General features: G+C 36.0%; 1 protein-coding gene across 1 annotated transcript in view; it reads right to left on the minus strand.

Moving 5' to 3' along the window:
• LOC114095858 (disintegrin and metalloproteinase domain-containing protein 5-like) overlaps positions 1–12,576 on the minus strand; it is a 98,833-nt gene that overhangs the window by 13,431 nt on the left and 72,826 nt on the right. The gene's annotated exons all lie outside the window — the stretch shown is intronic.

The raw sequence follows: 12,576 nt of genomic DNA on the forward strand, positions 1-12,576 counted from the left end.
GGCATAATGCTATTCTATGTGGATAGCATCTGACCCGCCAGAAAAGAAACAATCCTACACAATGGTGAAGCTGAGTTCAAGTCAGTAATCCCACTACACATGGTGTAGGCTTAAGAATCAGCCTAGCACCTCATACCCAGCCAGGCTAACTTAATGTGAGAACAATTCTGGAACCCCATCCCAATGAGACCAACCCCCAAGCTAGCATACCTACAATACCAAGCATACACTGAGCTTAAGAATCATCCTTCCTCAGGGAAGACTCAAAAAACTGCTGCAACTTTTGCCACAGAGGTACTCTCAGGTATTGCTGACATGGACTATTTCTGAAGAAACAGCACTAGCACTATAGTACTTAATTCATGCAGAACAAAAGCAAAGGCACTGTACCAAATCAACACTCATCTATAAGAAAAAATCTTTTAAAATCCTGTGAAAGAGTGCAAAGTTGGGAGAGTCAAATGTTTCAATATAGACACAGATATCAATATAAGGACACAAGAAGGATGGAAAACAAGACTGCACCAAAGGAACCCAAGAACTGTTTTATGTTGTGTTACACAATAATAATTAAAAATAATAGTTTCTTGGAGTCTAATAATTGACCCCAAAGAAAGACAAATATAAATTCCAATAATTCCAAAAAATATTATCTTTAAGATACAAAGTAAGGTACAGTGAATATGCAGAGAAAATCCAATGATGTTAGGAAAAAAACTCATGACTGGAATGAGAAATTCAAAAAAGAAATAGATATATAATAAGTACTAATCAAATTATTGGAATTGAAGAATTAAATGAATGAAATAAAAAATACAATTGACAGCTTCACCAGCAGAGTGATCAAGCAGAAAACAGAATTTCTTAAAGTAAAGATAAGTCTTTTGTAAAAATCCAGTGGCAGAGGAGTGGAGAAAAAAAAAAGAATTTAAAAATTAAGACAACCTGCAGGACTCATGGGACATCATTAGGCAGACAAATAATTGCTTCATGGTAATCCCAGAAGAAGAAGAGAGAAAAGCACATTTAACAAAATAATATCCAGAAAATCCCTAACTCTGGAGAAATATGAAAATCAACATCAAGTAAACTCAATGGTCCTTAAAAATATTCAGAACAAAGAAGTTCTCTCTGAGACACATTATAATCAAACTGTCAAATGTAAAAAAAAAAAAAAAAAAAAAGAAAGAAAGAAAAGAAAAAATAGAGTAAAATTTTAAAACATCAAGAGAAAAAATATATCAAGCCAAATAAAAGCAGATTGCTCACCAAAAATTTTGCAGGCCTGAAGAGAATGGAATATTATATTCAAAGGGATAGAAAAAAAAAAAAAAAAAAACTAAAGTCAGCCCAGAATATACCAAGCAAAGCTAGCCTTCATAAATAAAGAAGGGGAGGTTAAAATGGTGGGCTAGAGGGAGGCAGCATTCTGTGTCACTCCATGATTCAGATCTCACCTAGTCGAAACACTGCATCTCTGTGTTGGAAGACCCCTATACAGCTGCTCTCCACAGATATCATCAGAGCTGTGAACCCATGCAGGGCACTGGGCCATAGCATTCAAGCAGGATGCTGAGCATTTGAGGAGGACTCCAGGCTCCCAGCACCCAAAGCCACACAAGGCTTGCGAGTGCCTTAGCAGAATCACTATCAACACATCTGCAGATCTCCAAGACTTTGCTCCACTCCCACACAGGTCACTCAGCTGCTACTTACCCACAGCACAACACCATCATCTGGCTCCCCTCAACACACACACACCAGATACCCTGGCACTAAAAGCAGACTGCCTTCATCTTGGCTCAATGTTCTTGCCATATTAGGTGGGGGCAGCTCCCAGATCAGATCTCCAGCAGCCAGGTACCTATCTCTCTCCCAGCCACAGTAACCCAACACAGTAGCTGTCCAACACAGATGTGCAGTGCAACCAGAGCACCGCCCATGGGGGGGTCCAGTGTGAGAGTTTCCTCAGTTGAGAATTGCTAAGGGAGAGGGACACGGGGCTAAAGTTTGAAGCCTAACAGAGAGACCAGGAACTGGGAAATCTCCAGGCAAGATAGGGAGATAGTACTGGGCGCTCAACTCATATGAGCGGTCCCAAAAAGAGACTAGTGAGGTCCAGTCTCCCTGCAGGGACTGGCAGGTGCCACTCCCCACTTCCAGGAGTCCTGCACCAGGACCACTCTTCCCACCCTGGTTACCTCCACCATCTTGATGGCAGAGACACCAGCTTAGAATAGACAACCCCACCTATTGGATGAGAAGAGAAGCAGGAATGATATGGATCTCTAAAACTAGCAACAATCCTGGTTTTCTTCCTTTGAGATTTTTTTTTCTACCTTTCTCTTCTACCCCTCTATCCTCCGGCCCTCACATCCCCAACATATGTGAAACCAAGAAATTTTCATGAAGGAGGATTTTGAGGACTGAGTCATCTGAATAATGTACTATAACATAGAGGTGTTGTATATGCCCTTTCCCCCTCTTTTCTTTTCCTTTTCCTTCTTTCATTTTTGTTTTCCCCTCTAAATTTTACTATTTCAACATTCTGTATTTTTCAAAATACACACGGGTGTTTGTTTTATGTACTCTACTATCTTCCCACAAACTTGCCTGCCCTAAATTACTTCCCATCTATTCTCTTGCTACTAACCCTCTTCCTTAGATTTCTCTTTCACACTTCCTAAGATATATCTCTGTATCCTCACAACCTACCTCCTCAGCATTTCGTCTTACATCCCACCCCCAGTTCATTGTCCACCATCAGAAACTGTAAAATTGTTTTACAAAAGTACTGATTATATTTTAGATAATAATTGAATCCAACATTTCTGTACATTGAGACTAAACTGTAAATGTCTTAATAACTACAAATTGTTTTATGTGGTATATTGTCAATAATGGGATCTGTTAACATTGTCCTTCCCCACAAATGAGAGGTCTTGGAACCCTACAAGAACACTACAAACCTATAGGGTAAAACCAATAACACCCCAGACCCACAGAGCTGGAAAGGAAGACATACGAGCAACATGAAAAGTTAAGGGAAGAAAGTGCCCCAGACAAATCAAGACACCACATCATTTGAAACCACAACAGAAGAAAGACAGAGAAGGTGTTCAGGATGTACATGGTTAAAATGCTCTGTTAACTCAAGGAAGATATGAGAGAGCAAATATGGACAGTGAAAGATCACTTTGACAAGGAGCCACATAAACAAATATAGGAAGCAAAAGATCACCTCAACAGGGAGATAGAAGCATCTATGTACATCAACCAAACCTTTCTAAATTTCAAGAAGCAAATAGAGAACACCACAATAATGCTGGGTGACTTTAACACACCTCTCTCACCACTGGATAATTCCTCTAAAATAAAACTATATAAAGAAGCTATAGAACTACAAATACAACTAAAATTTAGACATACAAATTTATAATAGTTCTCCATAAATGACTGAATATATCTCTTCTCAGCAGCATATGGATCCTTCTCTAAAATAGAGCATATTTTAGGCCACAAAGAAACTCTTAGAAAATGTAAATAATGATGATAATAACTTGCATTGTAGCAGATCAAAATGGAATAAAATTAGTAATCAATGATAAAATAAAAAATATAACTTACTCTAATACTTGGAGACTAAAAAATATTCTTTTGAATGTCCAATAGATAGCAAAATAGATCAAGTATGGAATAAAAAAAATACTTAGAGGCAATTGAGAATAGTGGTATGACATATCAAAATCTCTGTGACACTATGAAAGCAGTTCATTGAGCTTATTCATTAAAAGTCAAGAAATACACAACCTAACATTACATCTTAAAGCTCTAGAAAAAGAACAACAGATCAAGACCAAAAACAGTAGAAGACAGATAATAATTAAAAACAGAACTGAAATCAATAAAATTGAAACAAAAGAAACAATTCAAAAATTTGACAAAACAAAAAATTGGTTCTTTGATAAAATAAATAAAATTGATAAACACTTATTGAAGCTAAAAACTAAAGAGAGAGAGGAATCCAATTACTAAAATTCATGATGAAAAAGGAAATATCACAAGGGACAATAGTGAAATACAGATGGTAATCAGAACCTATTTTGAAAAGTTATACTTTTATTAAAGTAGAAAATCTTGATGACATCAACAAACTTCTAGAGACATATGACCTACCCAAATTGAATAAGGAGGACATAAAAATATAAGCAGATAAATTTCAACCAGTGAAATTGAAAATGCCATCAAAAACCTACAAAGAAAGAAAAGCCCAGGACCAGATGGATTCACAGGATTCACAGATGAATTCTACCAGACCCTCAAAGAAGATTTAACATAAATACTCTTCAAATTATTCCATGAAATAGAAAAGGAGGGAACCCTTTCAAAGTCATTCAATAAAGCTAGTATCACCCTGATACCAAAACCAAAGACACATCAAGGAAAGAAAATTTTAGACCAATATTCCTGATGAACACAGATGCAAAAATTCTTAATAAAATACTAGCAAATTGCACATAAAATATATTAATAAGATTGTGCACCATGGTCAAGTGGGTTCATCCCAGGTGTGCAAGGTTGATCCAACATATGGAAATCAATAATTATAATTCATCACAATAAATAATCACATGATTATCTCAATAGATGCAGAAAAGGCATTTGACAAAATACACCATCCATTCATGTTCAAAACACAAGAAAAACTAAGGATAGTAGGAACATACCTCAACATTGTAAAAAGTATATATGCTAAACCCAAAGCCAACATCATTCTAAATGGAGAAAAATTGAAAGCATTCCCTCTTTCACCACTCCTATTCAGCATAGTCCTGGAAACTCTAGCCAGAACAATTAGAAGAAAGAAAGAAATTAAAGGGAAACAAATATGAAAGAAGAACTCAAACTATTCCTATTTGCTGAAGGCATTATTCTTTATTTAGAAGACCCAAGAAAGTCCACCAGAAACTTCTTAAAATCTTAATGAATTCACCAAAGTAACAAGATGTAAAATTAGCACCCATAAATCAAATGTGCTCCTATACATCAGTGATGAATCTCCAGAAAGAGAAATTAAGAAAACTACCCTATTTACAATAGCCTAAAAAGATAAAATACTTGGATATCAATCTAACAAAAGAGGCAAATAAACCTCTACAAGGAAAACTACATACACTACACTAAAGAAAGGAATAGAAAGATCTCCCAAGCTCTTGGATAGGCAGATTGTCAAAAGCTCTATACAGATTTAATGAAATTCCTATTAAGGTCCTGATGATGTTCTTCATAGAAATAGAAAAAGCAGTCATGAAATTCATTTGGAAAATTAAGAGGCCCAGAATAGCCAAAGCAATCCTCGGCAAGAAAAGTTAAGGAGGAGGCATCACAATACCAGACGTTAAATTATATATACTTCAAAGCAATAATAATATTTGCATGATATGGGCACAAAAAACAGAGACGAAGACCAATGGTACAGAAGAGAAGACACAGAAACAAACCCACATAAATACAGTTATCTCATACTAGACAAAAGTGCCATAAACCATACAGTGGAGAAAAGATAGCTTCACCCCTATCTTTCACCCTGCACAAAACTCAACTCTACGTGGATCAAGGACCTAGGCATTAGACTAAAGACCCTGTGTCAGCTTAGAAACAAAATTCCTCAGCAAGACTCCTAAAGAGCAATAAGTGAAATTAAAAATCAATCAATGGGATGGTATCACACTAAAATGCTTCTTCACAGCAAAAGAAACAATCAAGAACATGAAGAGAGAGCCTACAGAATGGGAGAAAGTCTTTGCCACCTGCACCTCAGATAGAACATTAATCTCTAGGATGTAGAAAGAACTCAAAAAACTTAACATCAAAAGAAAAACCAACCAAAAAACTCCAAATAACCCAATCAATAAATGGACCAAGGAACTGAACACATACTTCACAGAAGAAGAAATAAGAATGGTCAACAAATATATGAAAAAAAATGTTTAACATCTCTAGCAATTAAAGAAATGAAATCAAATCTACACAGATTTCATTTTATTCCACTTAGAATGGCAATTACCAAGAATACAAGTAATGATAAATGTTGGTGAGGTTTTAGGGGAAAAATATACTCTCATACATTTCTGGTGGGACTGTAAATTAGTCAACCACTATGGAAAGCAGTATGGAGTTTCCTCAGAAAACTGGAAATGGAACCACCATTTGATCTAGTTATCTCCACTGCTTGGCATATACCCAAAGGACTTAAAATCAGCATACTACAGTGATGCAGCCACATCAATATTGATAGCAACTCAATTGACAATAGCAAAGCTATGGACCCAACCTAGTTGCCCTTAAACAGATGAATTGATAAAGAAAAAGTGATACATATACAGAATGGAATATTACTCAGCCATAAAGAAGAATGAAACTATGGCATTTGATGGTAAATGGATACAAATGGAGACGATCATGCTAAGTGAAATAGGCTAATCCCAAATAACCAAAGACCAAATGTTCTCTCTAAAATGAGGATGCTGACTCACAACAGGCAGGGAGTAGGTAGGTTCACCAGATTGGACAGGGCAGAATAGAGGGAATGAAGAAAGATTGGAATGGGAAAGAGAGAATGAATTCTATATAACTTTCCTAGGTTCGTATATGAATACACACGCAGTAACTTGTCATCAAGTACAACCACAAGAATGTGAATTTATAATCCATATGAGTATTGTTATGTCAAAATACATCCTACTGTCATGTATAACTAAAAAGTATTCTTTTTTTTACTTTCTAAAAATAAAAAAATATATATCATTACTATGAAAAAAAGAAAAAAAATAGGAGAATCAAATAAAATTACAAATGAAAGAGAAGATACAACCACTGGGATCATATAAGTATAAATAGTGACTACTATGAAAAATGATCCATTTGGACAATTTAGAAGAAATGGATAAATCCTAGATACATAAATCTTACTAACAGAATCAAGAAGTAATAGAAAATCTGAATATCCCAGTTAATTACTAAAGAGACTAAATCAGTAATAACATGTAAGCTATTTAAAAAAAAGATAAGACTTAATTAATTTATCTGTGTCATCCAGCTCTGGCCTTTCCTCTGACAGGTTACATTTTATTATTAATACCAATCTTTCTCAAACTTTTTAAAAAATTTTAAGGTGTGAAATATTTTTAATTCATTGTATGAGGTCAGGCTTTCTTTGATATTAAAGTCAGGTGACAAAATTTTTTTTTAATTTTTTATTGTTGGCTGTTCAAAACATTACATAGTTCTTGATATATCATATTTCACACTTTGATTCAAGTGGGTTATGAGCTCCCATTTTTACCCCATATACAGATTGCAGAATCACATCAGTTACACATCCATTGATTTACATATTGCCATACTAGTGTCTGTTGTGTTCTGCTGCCTTTCCTATCCTCTACTATTCCCCCTCCCCTCCCCTCCCCTCCCCTCTTCTCTCTCTGCCCCCTCTACTGACATTCATTTGTCCCCCTTGTATTATTTTTCCCTTTCCCCTCACTTCCTCTTGTATGTACTTTTGTATAACTCTGAGGGTCTCCTTCCATTTCCATGCAATTTCCCTTCTCTCTCCCTTTCCCTCCCACCTCTCATCCCTGTTTAATGTTAATCTTCTTCTCATGCTCTTCGACCCTACTCTGTTCTTAGTTACTCTCCTTATATCAAAGAAGACATTTGGCATTTGTTTTTTAGGGATTGGCTAGCTTCACTTAGCATAATCTGCTCTAATGCCATCCATTTCCCTGTAAATTCTATGATTTTGTCATTTTTTAATGCAGAGTAATACTCCATTGTGTATAAATGCCACATTTTTTTTTATCCATTCATCTATTGAAGGGCATCCAGGTTGGTTCCACAGTCTTGCTATTGTGAATTGTGCTGCTATGCACATTGATGTAGCAGTGTCCCTGTAGCATGCTCTTTTTAGGTCTTTAGGGAATAGACCGAGAAGGGGAATAGCTGGGTCAAATGGTGGCTCCATTCCCAGCTTTCCAAGAAATCTCCATACTGCTTTCCAAATTGGCTGCACCAATTTGCAGGCCCACCAGCAATGTACAAGTGTACCCTTTTCCCCACATCCTCGCCAGCACTTGTTGTTGTTTGACTTCATAATGGCTGCCAATCTAACTGGAGTGAGATGGTATCTTAGGGTGGTTTTGATTTGCATTTCTCTGACTGCTAGAGATGGTGAGCATTTTTTCATGTACTTGTTGATTGATTGTATGTCCTCCTCTGAGAAGTGTCTGTTCAGGTCCTTGGCCCATTTGTTGATTGGGTTGTTTGTTCTCTTATTGTCTAATTTTTTGAGTTCTTTGTATACTCTGAATATTAGGGCTCTATCTGAAATGTGAGGAGTAAAAATTCCCAGGGTGTAGGCTCCCTATTTACCTCTCTTATTGTTTCTTTTGCTGAGAAAACACTTTTTAGTTTGAGTAAGTCCCATTTGTTGATTCTAGTTATTAACTTTTATGCTATGGGTGTCCTATTGAGGAATTTGGAGCCCGACCCCACAGTATGTAGATCGTAGCCAACTTTTTCTTCTATCAGACGCCGTGTCTCTGATTTGATATCAAGCTCCTTGATCCATTTTGAATTAACTTTTATGCATGGCGAGAGAAAGGGATTCAGTTTCATTTTGTTGCATATGGATTTCCAGTTTTCCCAGCACCATTTGTTGAAGATGCTATCCTTCCTCCATTGCATGCTTTTAGCCCCTTTATCAAATATAAGGTAGTTGTAGTTTTGTGGATTGGTTTCTGTGTCCTCTATTCTGTACCATTGGTCCACCCGCCTGTTTTGGTACCAGTACCATGCTGTTTTTGTTACTATTGCTCTGTAGTATAGTTTGAAGTCTGGTATCGCTATACCGCCTGATTCACAATTCCTGCTTAGAGTTGTTTTTGCTATTCTGGGTCGTTTATTTTTCCATATGAATTTCATGATTGCTTTCTCTATTTCTACAAGAAATGCCGTTGGGATTTTGATTGACATTGTATTAAACCTATAGAGAACTTTTGGTAATATCGCCATTTTGATGATGTTAGTTCTGCCTATCCATGAACAGGGTATATTTTTCCATCTTCTAAGATCTTCTTCTATTTCTCTCTTTAGGGTTCTGTAGTTTTCATTGTATAAGTCTTTCACCTCTTTTGTTAGGTTGATTCCCAAGTATTTTATTTTTTTTGAAGATATTGTGAATGGAGTGGTTGTCCTCATTTCCATTTCAGAGGATTTGTCGCTGATATACAGGAATGCCTTTGATTAATGCGTGTTGATTTTATATCCTGCCACTTTGCTGAATTCATTTATTAGCTCTAATAGTTTCTTTGTAGACCCTTTTGGGTCTGCTAGGTATAGAATCATGTCATCTGCAAATAGTGATAATTTAAGTTCTTCTTTTCCTATTTTGATGCCTTTAATTTCTTTCGTCTGTCTAATTGCTCTGGCCAGTGTTTCGAGAACTATGTTGAACAGAAGTGGTGAGAGAGGGCATCCCTGTCTTGTTCCAGATTTTAGAGGGAATGCCTTCAATTTTTCTCCATTCAGAATGATGCTAGCCTGAGGCTTAGCATAGATTGCTTTTACAATATTGAGGTATGTTCCTGTTATCCCTAGTTTTTCTAGAGTTTTGAACATAAAGGGATGCTGTACTTTGTCGAATGCTTTTTCCGCATCTATCAAGATGATCATATGGTTCTTATTTTTAAGTCTATTGATGTGGTGAATAACATTTATTGATTTCCGTATATTGAACCAGCCTTGCATCCCAGGGATGAATCCTACTTGATCATGGTGCACAATTTTTTTGATATGTTTTTGTATCCGATTCGCCAGAATTTTATTGAGGATTTTTGCATCTAGGTTCATTAGAGATATTGGTCTGTAGTTTTCTTTCTTTGAAGTGTCTTTGTCTGGTTTAGGTATCAGGGTGATGTTGGCCTCGTAGAATGAATTTGGAAGTTCTCCCTCTTTTTCTATTTCCCGAAGTAGCTTGAAAAGTATTGGTATTCGTTCCTCCTTAAAGGTTTTGTAAAACTCTGCTGTATACCCATCCGGTCCTGGGCTTTTCTTAGTTGGTAGTCTTTTGATGGTTTCTTCTATTTCCTCAATTGATATTGGTCTGTTTAGGTTGTCTATATCCTCCTGACTCAATCTGGGCAGATCATATGACTTAAGAAATTTATCAATGCCTTCACTATCTTCTAATTTATTGGAGTATAAGGATTCAAAATAATTTTTGATTATCTTCTGTATATCTGAAGTGTCTGTTGTGATATTGCCTTTTTCATCCCGTATGCTAGTAATTTGAGTTCTCTCTCTTCTTCTCTTCGCTAGCATGGCTAAGGGTCTGTCGATTTTGTTTATTTTTTCAAAGAACCAACTTTTTGTTTTGTCAATTTTTTCAATTGTTTCTTTTGTTTCGATTTCATTAATTTCAGCTCTGATTTTAATTATTTCTTGCCTTCTACTTCTTTTGCTGTTGTTTTGCTCTTCTTTTTCTAGGATTTTGAGATGAAGTATGAGATCATTTATTTGTTGGTTTTTTCTTTTTTTAAGGAATGAACTCCAAGCAATGAATTTTCCTCTTAGAACTGCTTTCAATGTGTCCCATAGATTCTGATATGTTGTGTCTGTGTTTTCATTAATCTCTAAGAATTTTTTGATTTCCTCCTTGATGTCTTCTATAACCCATTGATCATTCAGTAACCTATTGTTCATTCTCCAAGTGATGTATTCTTTTTCCTTCCTTCTTTTATCGTTGATTTTCAGTTCCATTCCATTATGATCAGATAGGATGCATGGTATTATCTCTACTCCTTTATATTGTCTAAGAGTTTCCCTGTGACATAATATATGATCTATTTTTGAGAAGGATCCATGTGCTGCTGAGAAAAAATTGTAACTGCTTGATGTTGGGTGGTATATTCTATATATGTCAATTAAGTCTAGGTTATTAATTGTGTTATTGAGTTCTATAGTTTCCTTATTCAACTTTTGTTTGGAAGATCTGTCCAGTGGCGAGAGAGGTGTGTTGAAGTCTCCCATGATTATTGTATGGTGGTCTATTAGACTCTTGAACTTGAGAAGAGTTTGTTTGATGAACATAGCTGCACCATTGTTTGGGGCATATATATTTATGATTGTTATGTCTTGTTGGTGTATGGTTCCCTTAAGCAGTATGTAGTGTCCCTCTTTATCCCTTTTGATTAACTTTGGCTTGAAATCTATTTTATTTGATATGAGTATGGACACTCCTGCTTGTTTCCGAAGTCCATATGAGTGATATGATTTTTCCCAACCTTTCACCTTCAGCCTATGTATGTCTTTTCCTATCAAATGCGACTCCTGTAGGCAGCATATTGTTGGGTCTTGTTTTGTGATCCATTCTACTAGCCTGTGTCTCTTAATTGGTGAGTTTAAGCCATTAACATTTAGGGTTATTATTGAGATATGGGTTGTTCTTCCAGCCATATTTGTTTATTTATGTTACTAAACATGGTTTGTTTTCCTCTTTGATTATTTTTCCCCCCTTTAGTGTCCTACCTCCCACTGTTGGTTTTCATTGTTATTTTCCATTTCCTTTTCCTGTAATGTTTTGCCAAGGATGTTTAGAAGAGATGGTTTTCTAGCTGCAAATTCTTTTAACTTTTGTTTATCGTGGAAGGTTTTAATTTCATCTTCCATCCTGAAGCTTAATTTCGCTGGAAACACAATTCTTGGTTGGAACCCATTTTCTTTCAGTGTTTGAAATATGTTATTCCAGGATCTTCTAGCTTTCAGAGTCTGTGTTGAAAGATCAGCTGTTATCCTGATTGGCTTACCCCTAAATGTGATCTGCTTCCTTTATCTTGTAGCTTTTAAAATTCTCTCCTTATTCTGTATGTTGGGCATCTTCATTATAATGTGTCTAGGTGTGGATCTCTTATGATTTTGCACATTCGGCGTCCTGTAGGCTTCTAGGATTTGGGATTCTGTCTCATTCTTCAAGTCTGGGAAGTTTTCTCGTATTATTTCATTGAATAGATTGCTCATTCCTTTGGTTTGAAACTCTGTCCCTTCCTGTATCCCAATGACTCTTAAATTTGGTCTCTTGATGTTATCCCATATTTCTTGGATGTTCTGCTCATGGTTTCTTAACAGTCTTGCTGAGCTGTCTATGTTCTTTTCAAGTTGAAATACTTTATCTTCATTGTCTGATGTTCTGTCTTCTAAGTGTTCTACTCTGCTGGTAGTATTCTCAATTGAGTTTTTAAGTTGGTTTATTGCTTCCTGCATTTCTAGGATTTCTGTTTGTTTTTTATAACCTCTATCTCCCTGTATAGTTGATCTTTTGCTTCTTGGATTTGTTTATGTAATTCATTGTCGAAGTGATCTTTCATTGTCTGATTTTGCTGTCTGATGTCTTCCTTGAGACTCCAGATCATCTGAAGCATGTATATCCTGAATTCTTTATCTGACATTCTATCTGCTGCAGCTATTACCTCTTCTAATGTTGAGTTGACCTGCATTGCTTGTGGTCCTTTCTTTCCTTGT

This window comes from Marmota flaviventris, chromosome 3 (assembly GCF_047511675.1).
Source record: "Marmota flaviventris isolate mMarFla1 chromosome 3, mMarFla1.hap1, whole genome shotgun sequence".
Classification (NCBI taxonomy): Eukaryota; Metazoa; Chordata; class Mammalia; order Rodentia; family Sciuridae; genus Marmota; species Marmota flaviventris.